Below are 13673 nucleotides of genomic sequence, written 5' to 3' on the forward strand. Positions count from 1 at the left end.
CCCGCTGTTGTGTACTCCAAACAATTTCCCAGACGTGCAAGCCACGTGAATATCCGACTTTCCCACGGATGCAGTCTGTAATCCGAGCAACAGGATGTCTATGAAATGTAGTCTTGTCATCATCCTTAACGAATAAGTTTAATGATCTATCGTCCGCGTTCCAAGCATGAAAAATTTGAACTTCGAATAGTACAGGTGGCATGTCCAGCAACATGTCCAGGCGACTTGGCTTCTGAAACTCTGGATTATATAAGCCTGTTCCTTTTCCAGAATTTTATATGTTGGCTCCCTTGTATATATATATATATATATATTATATATATATATATATATATATATATATATATATATAAGTTTTTCAATGAATATTATGTTTGTGGCCGTATTAAATGAAAGAATAGCAACGACCGAACTCGCCACCTTCAATACTGCAGTCTTCACGTTAAAGTCATGAGACTGTATTAGTATTTTGGTCGATAACTGATGATGAATTAGGGTCCTTCTGTGTCTGCCCTATGTTAAGAGTAAGTTCATATATATATTTTGCGACTCTGTCTTATTGTCTCACATCCTCTTATTCCTTTTCTAGCATCCCAACTTCCTCTCGTTTTCTCGTAATTTTAGACTGTCCTCCTACCTTCCCTGTTCGCTCTGACGCGCATCCCTTCCATCTATCTACTACCCACATGTGACTTGTGACTAATTTTCCCATCTCTCTGTCGTCCGCTACCGCACGCGTAGCTTGTTCGTCGGCATCTAACTCCCCTCTAGCTATTTCTCTTTCTATATCCATTCAGGATTTCTTCCAGGTGTTACCCACCATCCCCGTCTCTGTATTTATTCCGTCTTAGCCAATCGTTTCAAATTACATTTGTTAGCCTTCTTACCTCCACTCCGTATCACTTTGTTTGCTCGAGGCCTAATTCTACGCACATTTTTTCGGGTGCCACCTATATACGTAGTTCTCTTATTGTTAAAAGCGTGAAACTGTGTATTAGCATTTCGGTCGATAACTGATGAAGAGTTAGGGTCCTTCTGTGTCTGTCCTATATGTGCGTTTTTTAGTATTTGATGCATTTTTCATCAGTTGAGTAAATGAAAGACACGCATACCGACTTTTATTAACAGAGAATTTATATATATGTTTTTGTGCATGCGTGTGTTTGTCAGAATGTGAATATATGGATATATGTGTATGTGTATGAATGTATGTATATATATTTATAGAATATAACTATATATGTTTATATATATATATATATATATATATATATATATATATATATATATATATATGTATGAATGTATTTATGTATGTATGAATGTATGTATGTGTGTATGTATCTTATTTTTCTATTGCCCACAAGGGGCTAAACATAGAGAGGACAAACAAGGACAGACAAAGGGATTAAGTCGATTACATCGACCCCAGTGCGTGACTGGTACTTAATTTATCGACCCCGAAAGAATGAATGGCAAAGTCGACCTCAGCGGAATTTGAACTCAGAACGTAACGGCAAACGAAATAGTGCAAAGCATTTCGCCCGGCGTGCTAACGTTTCTGCCAGCTCGCCGCCTTAGTATGTATGTATATATATTTATACAATATAACTATATATGTATGAATATATTTATGTATGTATGTATAAATGTATGTATGTATGTATGTATGTATGTATGTATGTATGTATGTATGTATGTATGTATGTATGTACGCATGCATGGAGGGATATTCATAATGTAAGTTCTCTGTTGTGCAAACCATACATTTATGATAATTTATAATCTGCAACTAATCATTTTCTTTGAGAAACTCTAACCAGCATTAGCTTATGGATATTGTAACAATTTTCTAGGAGAGTCATTCTACATTAGTAATTCATTTTATGTTTATAAATTTTAGTTTACAAAGTTTCAGCTACATAATAATATCTTAGCAAAAAGAAAGATACACGATACAAGTTACAACTAGACATATACTCAAGTATATACATACACACATACATATATATATATATAGATACGTTTATGCATACATATATACATATACATTTATATACACTTATACGTACATGTAATAATACAATATGTACATAGATGTATGTATATACATATACATACATATATATATATATATATATAATATATATATATATATATATACATATGTGTTTGTGTGAGTATAAGATAGGGAGAGGGAATGACAGTCATACAGTTTTAAATATAAAGATATATATGTCTCTCTCTCTCTCTCTCTCTCTATATATATATATATATATATACATTCATACATATGTGTGTTTTTGTGTATGCATATATATATATATATATATATATATATATGTAAGAATGTATGTATGTTTGTGTGCGTGTATGTATGTATATATACGCTTTTACAGACACAGATATTAGTAAATTTTAGTTTGCCAAGATCTGATAAATAATATGTTAGTAAAATGAAAAATGTACACCCACACGCGCGCAACTGACTTGCGAGCGCAGTCGCAGACATATTGTAACATAAACACACCCACATATAAGCAGGTACGTACAAACAAACACACGCATACACCATAGTATAGAATTTAGCTTTGCTGACACTGTCAAAACTGGGCGACATATCTACTTGGTTTGCACGGTTCTACTGTAAAATTTAAGGAAATGACCAATAATCAGTAATAATCTGAGTTAGAAGCACGAATAAAAATGAAGATAAATGATATTTTTCTTATACTGTTATCACAAACATGAATCTTTCAACGTAAACTTTATCAATGTACGTGTGTGGTGGGAAGGTGCTGGGAGGTGTAAGAAATGTCTGATTGAACGAAAGCTTTGGTTTGGCTACTGGGATGCTGGGATGGTTTAGATGGTTTTGAGGTTGTAAGATCTGAGATACAACAGATCATAAGTGACTTTTCGATATAGAAATATAGCTAAATAGTTGATACTCTTGAAAATTATATGGTATGTTTTGCTGGTATCTAGTCTATTGTCGGTTCGTTTCGTGTCACTTGTTCTGCCCAGCTTAACGGATTTATCTATTCGTCCGTGAAAACACATGAAAACACAGATTTTCTCGTTGAAAATATTAGGTTTGTAATTTAAGTCGCTTATCCGACTTTATGAGTCATACGGTTCATTACAGATGTAAGTCGAACGCAACGCAATATATGAAAGCTTTATAAGGTAGTGAGCTAGCTAAATGGTTAGGATGCTGGGCCAAATATTTAGCGGCATTTCGCCCGTCTTCAGGTTTTGAGTTCAAATTCCATCGACGTTGACTAACTTTCAACCTTCGTTAAGGATGACGTACAAAGCACCCATGTTTCCAGAGTTGAATAATTCAAACCCGGAATAGTTACGCTTAGAACATAGCTATAATAATTCCCAACTACTCTTGTTCTCGAAAAGTGAATGTCCTATCATCAGCCACCAATGGACATACTCAACTCGTTAAGGGGAAGCAACTGACAAGCAAATCTGTGGTATTCAGCAAAATATTTGTTGTAGCTCATCTTTTACACCTATACAAAATATGTACACGTCAACACTTTCGATCAGTTAAGATCAAAAGCCGTGAGAGTCGCTGTCTGATACCGCTGGAGATGCACTACTGCGTCAGCTCTTCATTAACATTCGAGTGGTTCCAAGCAGTGCTGTTTTCTGCAAGTGCTCCACCCTTCTTACAGCTCCTATTTGTTCTACGTATTTCTCGAGATTTTTACTCAATGTTCCCAGGGCTCCGACAATTACAGGTTCTACTACCACCTTTTTCAGCGACCACAGCTGCTTAACTTCCCAAGCTAACTTGTCATATCTCTCGATTTTTCTTTCTTCATTGTTACATACCTTGTTGTATGATCCAGCATAGTTTGTTTTCTTTCTCAATTAAGACTATGACTGGCTTCCTATTCTCTATCCCATGGTCGCAATGAATCATAAAATCGCATAGGACTTTTGCATTTCTATTTTCGACGATACCTTCGGGTTTATGATCGTAACAATATTTGCTCTCTCAAGTCCCTACTTGTTGCAAAGTGTCCAATGGACAAGCCTGGTTATAATTGTCGTGGCGTCTCATACATTTTTTCTGGACTAGTGGTGCACATTAACTGGTAATATGCTATACTGTTTCAGTGTTTTGTCCACAGATTCTTCACTTTTCACTTTCTGATGTGTTGTCTATTCTGTATTTTATGTAGTTTGTTCTTAGTGCTTGCTCTTAGGCAGCACGGATTAGAGCCTCCGTTTCCGGTTTCAATTCACTTTTAGTCATCTACAGCCATCGTTTTTCTCTAACTGTCTTATCTTCAACATGCCTATAAAATTGACCATGCATTCTTTTCTTTACCTATTTTCTGTTACATTCGTTTTCAATTTCTTGTATAGCGCTTCAGCTTTGCAATCTTTCATCCTACGCCTTCTTACATCTAGTAACAGCGGTTCTGTGGCAATTTTTACATACCATGCTCTGTTGTTTTTTTCTGCACTAATGCTGTGTTCGCATCCAATAAGTCCTCTTCCCCGTCTTTTTCTTGGTACATAGAGTCTGTCCGTGTCCTTTTTGGGTGGCGTGAACCATATCTAGTTAACAACTTCCTTATTATTATTTCTTTTTAAGAAGACACCGAACTGGCAGAACCGTTAACATGCTGGGACAAACTTCTTACCGACATTTCGTCCGTCTTTACATTCTGAATTCAAATCCCACTCCATCCCACCAGGGTTGACCTTGCTTTTTATCCTTTCGCAGTCGATAACATAAATATCAGAAGGAAATTTACAGAGTAATATCTGTCAGTTGATTCGCAAAGAATACAGGAAATTTGGAGATGATCTGAGGCAGATAATTGTATTTGTGTTTTGATGTGTATGGATCATAGCTAAGACATACAATCCTTTGGAAAATTACTCGAAGCTTTGGAGGCACAAGGCCTGAAATTTTGCGAGCGTGGATTCAATCGATTATATTTATTTCTTTATTGCCCACAAGGGGCTAAGCATTGAGAGGAGAAACAAGGACAGACAAAGGGATAAATCGGTTACACCGACCCCAGTGCGTAACTTGTACGTATTTATTTGACCCCGAAAGTATGAAAGGCAAAGTCGACCTCGGCGGAATTTGAACTCAGAGCGTAACGACTGACGAAATACCAATTTCTTTACTACCCACAAGGGGCTAAACACAGAGAGGACAAACAAGGACAGACAAACGGATTAAGTCCATTATATCGACCCCAGTGCGTAACTGGTACTTATTGAATCGACCCCGAAAAGATGAAAGGCAAAGTCGAACTCGGCGGAATTTGAACTCAGAACTTAACGGCAGATGAAGTACTGCTAAGCATTTCGGCCGACGTGCTGACGATTCTGCCAGTTCGCCGCCCTAAATCGATCACAGTGACCCCCAGTCTTCAACTGGTATTTATCTTTTTGAACACGAAACGATTAAAGGTAAAACCGATCTCGATGAAATTTGAACTCAGAATGTAAAGACGCGCGAAGCAATTCTGAAAATTTCTGTCCAGCTTATTGAAATTTGCCAGCTCGCCATCTTGCAAAACTTTGATGTATACTGTATTGCCTTCGGCTTAGACTTACATCTGTAATGAGCTGCTTTGACTGATAGAGTCAAAGCTTTACGCCGGTTGACATGGGGTATAATTGACTGAAATCACAACACTATCCCCTAAACCTAACACCGGTCCTTCGCAGGATGAACTTCCCTGTCCTTGCTGGAACTCATTCACACCCGAGTGGATTGGTACAACGTCGTGTTTTACTCAAGAGCACAACGCATCATCTGCATCGGGAATTGAAACCACTTTACGATTGTGCGTGCATCACATTAATCATAACGCCACACGTTTTCTGATGCACATCTATATCAATTTCAGTTATATTTCAGATTCGGGGTTCACTCAAAAACGTTGCATCCATATACAATTACTTGCATTTCTTAGCTGTGTCTCGTAGATGGGTATGACTTCGTAACACACCTCGTTTTACCTGATTGTTTTAGGTGTCTCTGTCGTCAGAAGTAGACATAAATATTCCAGGCTACGTCTGCACCTATAACCGGCGATGTCTCGGTCAATGAATCCTCTGCAAAGGTCAATAATCGACGGCTTATGAGCTGCTGCTGATCACACTATCCCAAAGTGTATACATGTGACTGTAAATCACTGGTGAACTTGTATCTTCACTGAAACTCAGAGTTTAAACAATACATCGTAACAGCGAACGACGACTACAACTACAGTGTCCGCGGAAATAGACCGTCGAACAAGAGTCAGCATTGGGGATGGACGAGGTGCAATCGTTGGTCGGAGCCGACTCAAGCTCTTCTCGCTGAATGCCGCTGTATATACAAGTGCAAGTATAGGCGCTCTTAGTCCCTGTAGCGGTCAATCAAAGGAATATACCGTTGTGACTGGACAGAGAGAGGGAAACATCAAATTCGCATCAGATTCCACTGAATCACACTTTGGGATGGTGCTGTGTTTTTTAACCTCGGAAACGAATAAAGCATGTTGAGTGAAATATGGTAACGGAGATTGTTTGGAAATTCATCGGAGGAGGTTTTCCTTGTCTTCCAACTAGATTTAAATACACGACTAATTTAACATCACCAACTGGTCCTTCAGTACATTTAGGAACTGTATTCTGTTATTTAAGAACTCTGGCTCTTGAGTACCTTTTGTATGATGAACTATGTCAAAGGCACAGGTCCAGATCGGAGGGTAGCAGTTTCGAAACTTTCCCTAGCTGGAGGACCATGGAACGGATAATGGACAAATAATTTTTTTCGTTCGTGTAGCAAACAATAACAAGCAAAAACATTAGAAATATATCTATCTATATATATATATATATATATATATATATATATATATATATATATATATAGAGGGAGAGTTTACGAAGAAAACAAAAGACGAAGACAGGTGGTGTACAAAACAAACAGATGTATTAGTATAACGCTCAGGAACTGAAAAAGTATTTTACGTTTCGAGCCTACGCTCTTCTACAGAAAGGGACACAGAAAGAATTAAGGAGAGAAACAAAGAGAGAAAAAATGTGTGTAGTGGCTAACGATCTATCATGGCGTATATATATATATATATATATATATATATATATATATATATATATATATACACAAATACTAATTTAACCATTCATGCATCTCACGAAAACAGATCTTGAAGAATTTAGAAACTTGTCGTTGCGAAATATTTTCAACAAAAATTCAAAACAATATTATTGTTCACGCTTGATGGTGTTCATAAAGAGAACTCACAACTACTTATTAATCAACAAAATCAACAACCGACTAAAAAGATGTTCCTTGCTTCCCGCCACCACGCCTTCCTAAAAGTGGTAAACACTTCTTAAGAAAAGAGATGTTCTCTCAATTAACAGATTACAACAAATTCATGTCGCATATCATTTTGCTTTCCTTCTCTGACGTAATTCTTTCTTCTTCCTCTTGTTCTTCTTCTTCCTCTTCTTTTTCTTCTTCTTCTTCTCTTCTTCTTCTTATTATTATTATTATTTATTATTATTATTATTATCATTATTATTATTATTATTATTATTATTATTATTATTATTATTATTATTATTATTATTTCCCTACAACCATTATCATCACAACCACCACCACTCGAACATCACTTCCACTTCCATTATCATCATCATCTTTTTCATCCTCTACCTATTCCTCATCTTTTACTTCTTCTTCCTCATCATCATCATTATTATTATAATTATCAACATCATAATCACCGCCACCACCACCACCATCATCATCATAATCATCTTTATCCTCTTCATCTCATTTTACATTTTCTTCCCCTTCCTCACTGACTTCCCCTCCCTCTCTCTTCCTCTCCACTCTCTTCTCTCATTCTGTCATTCCCCTCTCCTTCCCACCCTTCTCTCCCCACCTCCAAACTCCTCCATACCGACTATTTTTATGTCTTCCACTTAGATAAACAATTTAATCAATACATTTTGAATTGTCAGTAAAAATTGCTTTACACTCCTTCAGCAAACTGAAACAATTAAAATAATGTCTCTCACTTTACAAAATGCCAACCTAAGCAGCACATGCAAATCGCTATGCACTCCTCACTCAATATAATCAATGCATGTGTTTGCGTTTGTGTGTGTGTGTTTTTGCATTATATGTGTGCGTTTTGCTGCTACGTTCTGAGTTCAAATTGCGCCGAGGTCGACTTTGCCTTTCATCCTTTCGGAGTCGATTAAATAAATACTAGTTACGCACTGGGGTAGATATAATCGACTTAATCCGTTTGTCTGTCCTGGTTTGTCCTCTGTGTGTAGCCCCTTGTAGGTAGTAATAAAACAGGTATTTCGTCAGTTGTTACGTTCTGGGTTCAAATTGCGCCGAGGTGGACTTTGCTTTTCATCCTTTCGGGGTCGAATTAATAAATACCAGTTACGCACTGGGGTCGATGTAATGGACTTTATGCCCTCCTTCAAATGTCAAGCCTTGTACTTCCAGAAGAAAGGAATATATGTGAGCGTATATGTAATGTGCACGCATGTATGTGTGTGTGTGTATGTGTGTGTGTGTCTGTGTGTGTGTGTGCGTATTTGCATTTTATGTGCGCTTGTTGCTGCTACGTTCTGAGTTCAAATTCCACCGAGGTCGACTTTGCCTTTCATCCTTTCGGGGTCGATTAAATAAATACCAGGTACGCACCGGGGTCGATGTAATCGACTTAATACCCTCCTTCAAATTTCTAGCCTTGTATTTCCAGTAGAAAGGATTATGTGTGAGTGTGTATGTAATGTGCATGCATGTATGTGTTTGTATGTGTGTGTGTGTATGTGTGTGTGTATGTGTGTGTGTGTGTGTGTGTGTTTGTCGGGGGTAGTAAATAGAAATATCGATTTTGTATGTTTTTTACCTTTTACCATTTTACTTGTTTCAATCACTAGATTGCGGCAGTGCTGGAGCACCATGTAGAAGAAAGTTTAACCCAACGGATCGACCACACTGATTATTTTGTTTCTAAGCCTGCTACTTATTCTCACCGTATCTTTTTCCCAATTACTATATTATGGGATCGTAAACAAACCAGCACCGGTTATCAAGTGTTTTTGGGGACAGCCACACACACACACATAAATGACGGGCTTCTTTCAATTTCCGAGTACAAAATCCACTCAGAAAACTTTGGTCGGCGCAAGGGTATAGTAAAAAGCATTCGTCCAAGGTACTACGCAGTAGGACTGTACCCGGAGCCTTGTGATTAAAAAGACAAGGTTCTTATCACACAGCCACGCCTGCGTTAAACTATACAATAGCTTAACGTTCATTTATTAAAGGCTTCATATTTCTGCATTAGTGTTTCCTATTTTGTTCGGAATAGGATTTATCTGAGGTTCATTAAGTTTTCGAAACTTCCAAGCGAAATATTCCTCTCTTTACCATTTCTTTGGTTTATTTATAATTTTTTTAATTTCATTTTGTTGTTTCCTTTAGATAGACACTTTAGAAACATGCAGAAAAGCGGAACCTCGTCGGAAAGAGCATGTTAAATAGCCTTTCCACATCCTTCGACAGCATTCCTGCAGTCACTGTCCTTGGCTACTTTCTTCCCTTCCAATTTAACTGCAGAAAGACAAAGCCCAATGGACGCAGATCTGACTGGCAACAGTAATGAAACTAAAATTTTTGAAGTAATAAACTATAAATCTTTTGTAGAATCTAGAGCCAGTTTTGTTTCGTATGTAGTCTTGTTTCGTATAAGAAGCACTCAATGTAATCAATGCATGTGTGTGTGTGTGTGTTGTGTGCATATTTGTATTTTATTCGTGCGTATTGTTGCTACGTTCTGACTCCAAATTTCCCTGAGGTCGACTTTCCCTTTCATCCTTTCAGGGTCGATAAATAAAGTACCAGTTTCGCACTGGGGTCGATGTAATCGACTTAATCCTTTTGTCTGTCCCTGTCTGCTCCCTCTATGTTTAGCCCCTTGTGGGTAGTAAAGAGATATATTATAGTTAATCGAACACATGCACGCAGTCTCTTCTTTCTCTGTGATCTGCTGTTCGATATTTGTTTCCTGAATGCAGTATATTTAAATGGATTTTGTGAAATTTAGGAACGAAATAATTATCTTTTATTCACTTGAAAATTTTCAGCAATTGTTAACTACGGTTCTCTATACTTGTTATGCACTCGAAATTGTTTCAAAGCAAGGTTTCTTTTTCAAATGTTCTATAAGAATTATCTATATTTGAAAGATTGTAAAATAAATTTTTTTTTAAACTATGAATCATTCTCTAAAGATGTTTTATACGACACTAAAAAGTTTCTACAGCTTGAATAAGTAAGCAACTTGACACAGCAACTTGATATGGCAACTGACAAAACAACTTCATATGTCCAACAGGTTAAAACAGCCCAAAATTCGAGTATGATTTTCACTATTCATATCCATTGTGCTAAATGTCACATGGCACATCTGCTGGTCTAAACCACTCAGGTGGCCACTCCGTGTGATTATCACATGCTCTTAATACAGCGACGTAACAGAAAACATAACAAAAATTCCGCTACCACACCGAGTGACCATCCTGAACCAATCAGTCTGTAAGTTAACGGATAGTATTCTGATCCACATTGTTTCTATAAAATGAACGAATTTTAGAAACAGCGTCAGAAATGATAAAATTTGCAATACATATCTACGGCATTCACTATTTACACTAAAATCATGCAAAAATATGACCGTGAAACATATTAAAACTGATTTCAAATTTTGGCACGAAGCCAGCAATTTCTTCAGAGAGGTGAGTCGGTTACATCGGCCCCGGTGCTCAACTGGCACTTACTTTATCAAATTTAAATTAATGAAAGGTAAAAAGGACCTCCATGGAATTTGAAGTCATAAGGCGAAAACGGACAAAATGCCGCTAAGCGTTCATAGAAATATAGACAAAGAACCACTCTGTGCATTTTCAACTTCATTTATTTCTTCTTTACTACTACTTGTATGGATTAGTAACTATATGTACACGCATGTACACAAACGCACACACACACACATATGCTAACGCTCAGGCTACCGTACACGCACACATACATCTACATGTATGTACAGGATCACAGATCATGCATACATCTCCACAAATATAGTACAAGAATAGTTAGTTGTAAGAAACTCTTTCTCATGTGAAATCCTATTTTCTTTTGTATCCCTTATGTATCAATTCCTTTTTGGTACGGTGTATATGTACGGTCATATTTTCATACCATTGTAGTTACTGACCAGAAACCAGCAGCCTTTGTGAAACACTTCTACAACTGAGAACTATGTATATATAAATACACAATCATATTCATAATAAAAGCATTAATATATGTAAAAGTATATATATATATATATATATATATATATATATATATAATATATATATATATATATATATATATGTATATATATATATATATATATACATATGCATAAATATGTAAAAGCATATATATATATATATATATATATATATGCATGTATGTGTGTAATTATATACATGTGTATATATCTAAATATGTGTCGTTGTTTATGTGTATCGATAAAAATGTGTGCGTGTAATATACACACTCATAAACATACACGTGTGTATAACACACTTAACAATAGAAAGCTGTAAAAAGAAGGAAAGAACGAGAGCGAATGAATTGTATTCGAGTTACATGTATATTGGTAAAAAAAAAATCAAGTTCGAAAGAAGTAGAAAGATATGCGTCTCTAGGTAGGACACATAGATGCATCTCAAAGAAATAAACGCCGAAGTTAAAAGCTCTTGTTATCGACATATAAAAGCAGTATTAGAAACATAACATACTTCTCTTAGCGAAAAAATAAGATGTATTCAGCTGGCCATCTTTGAGATGGTATATGCATTTAGCCTCATTGATGGAGCGAAACTGGCAGGAAGATCATGAAAAGGATGAATTTATATGGAATGCGCCAACCTAAAATATATTTTCATCGTCTTTAACTAACATGAATCGGTAAAATTGAGAGTAATATCTTAGGCATTTAGAGCTCAACTTCGAAATGAAAAGGGTAAGTTATAACAACTGTCCAGAAGAGCAGGACGAACGTCAAGTGCGAGTGGTCAAAAGATATTAAAGAAGTGAGAAAGAATCCTGTAACAGCTAAAGCAGAGACGGCAAACTCACTGAAGAGAGGAATTCTTCTATTACAGCAATAGTTTCCGTCTATGCTTGTTGAAGATATACAATAATAATAATAATAATAATAATACGCACGCACACATACACATATACATCTGTATATATGGATACAGGTCGTCACCAACAGTAAACGTAAAATACAAAAACAAATCAGTTAAATACGCAAACAACGAGAGAAACAAATAGAAAACAGGACAAATAACATAAACAACGAACCTTCATCAGTTGTCGCCTGTCTATCAACTCCTTATTTCGAGCAGTGAACGAAAATAGGAGTCTTCGAAGATAGTTGCTCCTATAAGTATCAAAGTATAATTTGGGATTTATGTGGCGGGGGGGATAGTGAAAAAAAAAAACAGGACAGTGGAGAGATACAAGGAAGCCGGATGGAAAGAAACATGGAGGGTCGTTAGACCAGAACCAGCGGAAAATGGCGAACGCTGGAGGAATATTTCCTTTGACAAGAGAAAAGATAGAAGCAAGAGATAGAATACGTCCAGTCATTAGAACAACACACACACGCGCACATATGCGCGGCGAGCTGGCAGAAACGGTAGCACGCCGGGCGAAATGCGAAGCCGTATTTCGTCTGCCGTTACGTTCTGAGTTCAAATTCTGCCGAGGTTGACTTTGCCTTTCATCCTTTCGGGGTCGATAAATTAAGCACCAGTTACGCACTGGGGTCGATGGAATCGACTCAATCACTTTGTCTGTCCTTGTTTGTCCCCTCTGTGTTTAGCCCCTTGTGGGTAGTAAAGAAATATATATATATGTAGAGAGAGAGTGAAAGAGAGAGAGAGAGAGAGAGAGAGAGAGAGAGATAGATAGATAGATAGATAGATAGATAGATAGATAGATAGATAGATAGATACAATGGTCTTCTTTCAGTTTCCGTCTACCAAATCCACTTACAAGGCTTTGGTCGGTGCGAGATTATATCAGAAGACACTTTCCGTAGTTGTAACGCAGAGGGCCTGAAGCAAAACCACGTGATTGGGGAGCAAGCTTCTTAGTACACAGCCATACCTACGCCTAGATATCATAGCCTACACCTATACACCCACGGCTGCGCCTACCTAGCCTCGTCTGCACCTCCACAGCTACGCCCACGCATGTATCTAGACAGCTAACAGCTACGCTTGTGCCCACACAGTCACGTGTCTGACTTACATGTTGATATTTTAAACACCCAGAGTAAGATGAGGACCAAATTTGACGCCAATAGGGTTTGAACGCAGGGAAATGAGCATAAAATGATTTTTTTTACGACATTCTAATGACTACCCCATTCAGCCGTTTTTGCATTGTTTATAAAAGAGTTGTTTCTAAAATTTATACCAGACCAGTTCTTTGGGGAGGAAGAGAAATCGGAGAGAATCGGCTCTTGTAATTGATGGTGCTAATTTTATCGGTCCCCGGACGATGG

Source organism: Octopus sinensis, linkage group LG9 (assembly GCF_006345805.1).
Source record: "Octopus sinensis linkage group LG9, ASM634580v1, whole genome shotgun sequence".
In the NCBI taxonomy this organism is placed as follows: Eukaryota; Metazoa; Mollusca; class Cephalopoda; order Octopoda; family Octopodidae; genus Octopus; species Octopus sinensis.